This window comes from Ursus maritimus, unplaced genomic scaffold (genome assembly GCF_017311325.1).
Source record: "Ursus maritimus isolate PB19 unplaced genomic scaffold, ASM1731132v1 scaffold_12, whole genome shotgun sequence".
Taxonomy (NCBI): Eukaryota; Metazoa; Chordata; class Mammalia; order Carnivora; family Ursidae; genus Ursus; species Ursus maritimus.
In genome coordinates, this window is record NW_024423564.1 from 41,395,210 (window position 1) to 41,403,515 (window position 8,306).

The 8,306-nt window shown below is 40.6% G+C and overlaps 1 pseudogene; it reads right to left on the minus strand.

Moving 5' to 3' along the window:
- Window positions 1-439: 439 nt before the first annotated feature.
- On the minus strand, window positions 440-666 carry LOC121102074 (annotated as a pseudogene).
- Window positions 667-8,306: the final 7,640 nt, after the last annotated feature.

An 8,306-nucleotide genomic window follows, 5' to 3' on the forward strand; every position in this document is an offset into this window, starting at 1 on the left:
CGCAAGGCAGGAATATAGAGTTATCCTTAATACCTCTCTCTTCCCTCCCTCATCCCCTCATCTATCAATGAGTCTCAGCAATTCTAGTTCCAAAACATTCTTCAAATCCAACTACTCACCATCACATGGCCATCGCACTAATATCAACAGCGCTGGCCTTCTGTTCCACCTACCTCGCTCTTGCCTCTCCTCCTTCTCTGCAATTCATTGTCCAGTGACATCCAGATAACTCTCAGCATAAAGTTAAAAATTCTTATCATGGGCTTAATCTAGGTACAATTTTCTTTCTTTTTTCTTTTTTTACTATTACCAAAGTTTATTTAAAAAAAGTTCAATGTGAAAATGCACATGACCTGATTTTTATATTGTAGTAAAACAGGTGTGATAGAGAGAGGATATTCAGAAGCAGTTGATTTCTTCTGGTGAACACACTCATTGTTTATACCAGTTCCAAGGCTCCTAACATGATGACATCATTTCCTCATATTACCACCAACCCACAGTTCTGTTTCCCATAGTTGCCATCTTCACACATTCCTCTATCACAAGATTCATAAAGGGATCGAACCCCTGCAATATTCCTTGGACGTGTCTGCCACCATTTAATTTCAGTGATAATTTCTTGTCCATAAATGCTTTCAACTCAGGAGGGTGAGCATTGCTCATGGTGTCTACTTGGTGAGCTTGAATATGCCTCCAAACCTCCAAGCACAATTTTAAAGAAGAGTTCCCTGTCCTTCTCTGTCCATATAAAATTAATGTGTTATATGCTCTCAGAAAACCTTCAGAGCCCCTATCTCAATGTGAATCTTATAAGTGTTAGTACAATTGATTAACAACTATTTCCCCCACCAAGACTATAAAATATGAGGGCATGGATTATACCTAGCTTTGTTTTTCATTGCACTACAGGGCATCCTCTGGTAGATGCAGACAGTATGTACTTGATAAATATTCACAAATTAACAAACGAGTGCAAAGAAAAAATTTACACATCTTTACTTGGTAAAATGAAAAGGTGACTATTCTTAGGAGGACTCCAAGTAAGAATTTTTTTCCTGGTCTCCAAAATACAAAGTCTGAGAATTACTGCTCTGTGGCCTCATCTGGGGCCTCTGGATACTGCAATGGCCCATGCACATGGCCTCTGAAAGCTTGTGGGAGGTGCTGGTAGGGACCAGCTAATCGGTGGACTGTTCTCTGCTCTTTGGGATGCAGCAGTTTCTTTGGTCTAATTGTAGTTCTGGAGCTGTGTAACTCTGGGCATGGGCCATTACAACTCTTAAGTAAATGCCAAAGGAGAAAAAGAATAAAGAATCGTGGTACCCATCTCAAGTTAAAGCTTTGCATTTTAGAAGAATTTATCTGTTGTGCTGATACTCCAAAGAAAGAAAAAATTATTTATGGTAAAACCTGCCCGTACACCCATTGGCTATACAGTATCCCAATTCATAATATGTGGACTATAAATCAGAAAAGCAAGATTCGAAGCCAGCCAATCAGAGTTACATTCCCAGTGGCAGCTTGTGTTACAGCACTTGGATTGCTCTGTCAAATAATTTATTGAGATCCAGATGCTCCAGTTCCCGATCTTCCCCGAGTAAGTGGTTGTCAGGTACTCCTGTCCAAAAACAAGGCAGTTGGTATTTAACTATAGGCTCCCACACTTGTCAAATGATCTCCAAAGAATATGAAATTGCTTGTCATCTTTGTCAAAATTACATATGAATGGGATATTTGCTGTGTTGTAATTAAAAACTCAATTAAAAGAAATTCTGGAATCATTATCAACTTTTTCAGGCCTGAGTTGTTCCACCAAAAAGCAAGCTGTTTATAGCTTCGGCTTTTACCAGCATTCAGAAGATGGCTGAATTCCAAAACAGGCCCAAGGAAAGGATGAGATCTGGACCAAGGTGGAAGCATCTGAAAGGGGGACGACAGCAAGGTGCAGACAATGACATTGCCCGTTAAGTGGCAAGCGCTCTAATTCCAGCACTAATGTGTGTAACTGGAATTCTATAATTAGACAGTATCATTTCATTAACACCGAGGACCACTGTCCCTAATGAGTCTCTTCAAAATGAACAAACGGGAGGTAGGTTATCGTTATGGCTCTCATTTATACGGGGCCTATCTACTAGACGCATATTAGCGGACCAAATTAATTGCATTACAGTGGGTGCCACTGAATGTAAGCACATTTGGTTCTGAGGGAAACGATTACTCTAAGTGGCCGATCATTAATCGACTACAGACAGTAGGCATCAGTGATGAGAGAGAAGCAAGTGTGTGTGGGTATCTGGAAAGGAAACTCATCATTGTATAGCCATCTAGCTGAGGCTGGATGAGAAAGCAGTCCCAGGCTCTGCCTGAGCAAGTTAAGCCAGGAAGTTTCTTAAATCAGGGCATGAATTACTATTAGTAATAATTCAACAGCAGCCTCCATTTATTGAGAACTTACTATGTACTAGCAAGAAAGCTAAGCCCTTTAAATTCATGATCACACTCAATCCTTACAACCACCCTCTGAGATATGCCTCATAGTTTGTAAGACGTAAACAGGAAACAAATCAATTTGAGTCTAAAACCAGTACCCCCTAATCATAAAGTTGTGCATTCTAGATCCAGATTCAATAGAGACCTGAGACCCCGGGGTATTTTACTATCAGCCTGGGCAGAGCTAGTTCCTGGGCAGAGCCAGTCATTTAGGTGTGATGCTGACCCAAGAAACTCCTCTGGGCATTTTTTCCCCCTTCTATTCATTTGGAGATTGTTTAGACATAATGAAAATCACTATTATTATTTTTTTTAAGTAGGAAATGGCTTCATCTTTGCTTCTGTGATTGCAACACTAACCAGAGAATAGCAGTGAAGCCTGATTTTTAAAAAGCAGCGTTGATTCAAATTTTCCTAACTTCCTATTAAGACAGAAGGGGTAAATAGTACTCCTAATCTGTAGCTTAAATCTTCTAATATCTTCCCTTTTGTACAGAGCTGCCCATGGCGTTCCCCTGTCAGGTATGACAATGGGGATGACTCAGAAAATCTTCACTGTCTTAATTGTGATTCGAACTATGTGATTTCCATAGCAGGTGCTTCACTTTTTGAAAAAGTGAAATGAAGACTTAAGTGCGACCAGAGCAGAGTATGCATATGGACGGAAATATGGGAAGAAAGTTGAATAGAGGACTGAGGACTAATAAGGCAAGGCCCCTGAAAGCCAGAGTACCCATCCAAAGGGGAAGTGCTCCTGGGACGGTTGGCCCCACTAGCTGGATATCAGTATTTATATTTTGGGATGCAATAGTTTAGAATTTACTTGAATGAGGACAACCAATGGGTATTCTAGAGGAATACCCCGTGTGTTGGGGAATCCAGCACTGCTGGAGAAAAGCCCATGCATGGATGTGGGAGAGGAGCAGCATGAGAACCAAGGGCACAGAGGGGATGTTTTAATGGCTGGTGGGAGAGCAACCCTGAAAAGGATTATGAGGGACTTCTGAAGAGGATTTCATCTGCTAAGTCATTTTATGTGGTCCTTTGGGGAAATGAGTAAATACTATGACCTTTGTCCTAACCCAAAAGCGTGACTTACCTCTCCTTCTCCCCCCAGTCACCCTCTCTCCTCCTCCCAGCTGTCCTTCTGGTCTCAGAGGCTTAAGAGTTTATGTCCTTCCTGTTAAGGTCAACCTCTTCTATGGATCTCCCTTTCCACTACCGCCACCTCTCCCACTTCTTTTGGAAACATGCTACATTAATTTTTTTGTTTTATTATAGAGTCTTACCTTTTCCCACTGTTGGTTCATTCTCTTCAGCCTCCAACCTCCAACTCCAACTTCAACTACTCTACTCTTACAATATCCCGCTCCTGATTCTGCATTTCCTCTAGCTGCCATCTTATCCTTCTACTTCCTCCCATCCAAAATTCTCTGCAAAGAAAGACTGTGCTCACTCGCCACACATTCACTCCTCAGTTGACTGCAGGGAGGTCTGTGCTGCCACCTTGTAGTGAGATTGCTCTAATAAAGTCCCCTAAAGTCACGGCTTTCTACATTTATAGGATGTAAGTCCTTATACGGAATTTCATTGCTTTAGTTTCACTTCGGATCTTAGCACTTTTCTGAACCTCTATTCCTCTGACCTCTGCGATATGACACTCTACTGGGTCCCTTCATACCCCATTTCACTGTCTCCTGCCGTTGTCTTTCTTGGCTTTCTCATTGGCCCAACTTCTAAAAGCTGGCATTTTTAGGTTTCTGTCCTTACCTCTTTTCTCTGAGGGTTTTAACCACTACTTTTATGCTTATGACTTACAAATCTGAATTTCCTACCCAGATATATTGTTCACAATTCAGGGCCATCTATCCAATTGCCTCCCGGACACCTTCATTCAAATGTCTTATAGAAATCTTGAGATAAACATGGCCTAAAATATCTTATCCCCTTTACCTGATTCTCCTTCAGTATTCTGTATATAAATTGTATACAAATCACGTAATCAGGCAAACTATAAGCTTGAGGGTCATCCTCAACGCTTACAAAATTTATCACCATACATTGCCATCCTTTTCTCTTTTTCAGATTTGCCCTCTCTGTTCTATCCAATTCTCCCTGCTCGAGTTCCTGCTCTTACCACCTGCCACCTGGCCTACAGCAATATCCTCCTCAGGCTCTCGAAGGCACCTCCCAGATTCCCCCAGAGTGCCTATGTTACGCCTTGGCCTCACTGGGTTTCCATCACCAACAGTATAAAACCTGAACCCTTCACATAATATGCAGGCCTTCTATAATCTGCTCTCTTGAGACTCATCTTTTGCTGTTCTCTGCTTGATATTTTAAGCTCTAGTCATACTGATCCTTTTACTAACTCAGAATATACTGGGCTATTTTTCACCTCAAAGCTACACTCATGCTGTGTCCTCTTCCTGGGAGTCCCTTCGTCCCCTCTCCCTAACTTTCTGTGACATCCCTGAGTCTCAAAACTTAGTCAGGGATCTCATTCTATGCTCCTAAGCACCCAGCATACCTCTATCACTGCACTTACCACTGCATTTACAATGACATTCTCTGTTTCCCCAATAGAATTACAAATCCTTGAAAGTAAAGATGAGTATTATTATTTCTCTGAGTCCTCCGGTGCCTAAAGCAGGTCCTGATACATGGCAGGCATGGTTCTGATTTTTACTGCATACAATAATAACAGAAACAAGTATGTGATAGGACTTCAGATTTTTTACACTGCCTTCCCACACATCTCCTTTAATTTTCATGGCAATCCTTCCTGGCTATTCAAAATGTATATTTTATTTTAGTTTATACCATATGGAAATAATTGGCAGCTTTAGCTGAGACTACCTGAGAAACCCAACACAGAAAGACATTGTGAGAAAAACAGCTCACCTTTATTTTAATACAAATTTATAGTACTCTCCTGAATTAAGTTCATGAATCCATAAATACCCTAAGCCACCACCACCACCACCAACAACAACAACAACAAAAACCAGAAACAAAACTAAAAACACAAGGTGTTTTTTTAAAATTCCCCATTCACCATGTAAGTCATAGTTTACTCCAGTGTTTCTGAGCTCTAAAACCAATGATTCATAGTTATTTTGCTATGCTGTTGTTGTTAATGGAACATTTTACCTTTCTATTTTTCCAGCGTTTTGAGTAGAAGGCTTAATCTTTTCTTCGTCCAAAAATTTCCAGTTCATCTGGAGTTCCCAGTTCTCATTTTGTATTTTTACCTGATTTTTTCCTTAACTTTTAGATAACAGACTAATTCACGAGTTGGATTTTTGTATGTAAAAGCATTCAAGTGAAAGGCTGTTTGATTAAGACTTCTATTGCCCAGTAGAATAGTAGAATAAAATAGTTATTAAATGCTATTTTTGCTCATGAAGCAAATATGGTTAAGTTATAAAATCTGTAACCCATCACCAACACCATTTAATGTTTTTTCTTTCAGACAAATAGTTTTACCTCTTGACCTAGAGAAAAAGGAACCTTATAGCAAAAAACAAGCTTATGCATTAAATGCTGTTCAGAATTTTAATAATGGTTTGTCCAATATTTGAATTCACTTCCCTAAAGATAAGAGAAAGCAAATTACATTATTTAGTTACTTCTTCACTACTAAAGGGAAAAATATCATCTGCATAGTTATTAACACATTCCTGCTCTGTTTCCATTTCTAAGTGATTGCTCTACAGAAAACAGTTGTTTTTTGATAGATAGTAAACACAAAACTCAGGATTCTTGTTCTAACATCTTTATTGGCTGCTACATGATCTTGAAGGAACAAATTCCTTTGCTTCATTTTACAAATCCATGAAAATTAGAACTTGCCCATTACCAAAAAGACAACAGTTTGGGCCTAAAAGAAATCAGACTGTTGTCTGGTGATTATTGTCCTATAAACGAAAACTATTAATTTCATCAGGGATACTAGAATTTCTCGGCTTTGTTTGCACATAAGCATGAAGAGCAGACTTCCAAATGCCAGACAAAAGACTGTTGCAAAGGCTAGTAGATTTTCTTAAATTTATAAAAATAAATAGTAAAGATTTACATAGCACTAATTTTGTGTCAGACACTCTTCTAAGCACTTTACTGGTGGCAAGAATTTTGTCCTAATCATTCTAGGAGCCTAAGATCAGAAGCCGTAGGATATGCTCTCATTTCTACCCCTCCCTTGCTCTATTGCCTTGAATACGACTATTCTGTATTCCATGCAGGTGATTTCATATTGAAGACTCTCTTACTTCGTGTTGAGAAATTGTTAGGGAAGTCACAGAAGCTTAGCAAGGTAGAGTGAACAAGGATCTGTGAAATCATTCAGTTTAACCAGGACCTAGAGAAGCTTTCTGACACGCCAGGTGTTGCACACCCACTCGGCAGCAGATTAGAAACGAGAACATAGTATCCTGACCTCTGTATATCCTACTATTCCATATTCCTTTTCTCCTGTGAAAGTAAGATACCCATTTGCTTCAAACAAATCTCCTGATCACCTGCAACATGCCAGGCACCGTTTTAGACACTGGAGGTATAGAGGAAGAGAAAATACCTCATTGAGTCATGCTATTCAATTCACTAAATAAACAAGGATTTCCTGAGCCCCAGTTATGCACCAAGCTCCAAAGAAGGTCTGCAGAGGTGGGGATGGGTGGAGTGGGGGAGGGAAGAGTACAAGACATGGTCCCTGATCTCCAAGGAGTTACACAAAAGACAAGCAGAAAACATGAAAACCCATAGGAAAATTAAAAAACCCCAAACACCAGCATATAATTAAGCTATAGGACAAATGAATACCAAAGGATTTCAGAGAAGGGGAGATCCAGAAGGTGGGAGGGATCTGAGTATGTACATCACGGAGAAAGCAGAGGTAAAGGTGATGCTTGCCTACCACGGAGTACGCAGCAACCAGATTTAGAGACATGCATAGACTCTAAAGGACAGTGAATAAAGTAAGGAACAGATGAAATGTAATATATATCATCTGTGTAAATCCAAATACATGCACATACAACAATATTAATTATTTGGCAAAAATGTATGCCATCAAAAAATGCACGGAAAACAGAATGCCTGCCTAGGCAAAGGGGGAAGGGAAGAGGAATAAATAGAATACATTAATTAATTGATTGATTTATAAATAAGATCAGGGCCCCCACAGACCAATGATAAAAATGTGTCATGACCTGATTATGTCAACTCTCTGTTGTCAAGTCCAAGGAGAAAATACGACATGGTGTGCAGTAGGCGCCATGGACCTTTGCAGGACATATAGACCATCTTCACACTGAGACAGGAATGAAAAGGTGATCTGGGTGAAGGGACAGTATGAGACGGGAGAGACCATTATGGCGGGAGAGGAAGGTGCATGTGGAGAAAGTGGAGGAACTATGGGTGAATATATATGGCTTGGGTGTCTTACAGGAGCCCTCTGAAATCAGGCAGATTAGATTGTTGGTGCTCTGGTGGGAAATCACTTGAGCCTCAGAGCCGATGGGGTAGAAACCATGCACTGAGGGCGTTGCCTGAGCAGGTGAGCGATACAGAGAGAGAAGAGACTGAGGAAGGAGAGCCCGGCAGTGTCCAGCCTCTGTCCGCGGGATGGAGGACGCAGGTGGCGAAACATCTGGGAATTCAAGGTGTGTATGGACGAGGGCCTGAGTGAGTGGTGTTTGTGGGAAAGAAAGGGGCATGAAGAAGGGACGCCCACACTGTGAGCAGATCGCAAAATGTCACAGGGATGTATCTGTCTGTTTCTTTGTGTAGGACATTTTTGAAAGTTCGCT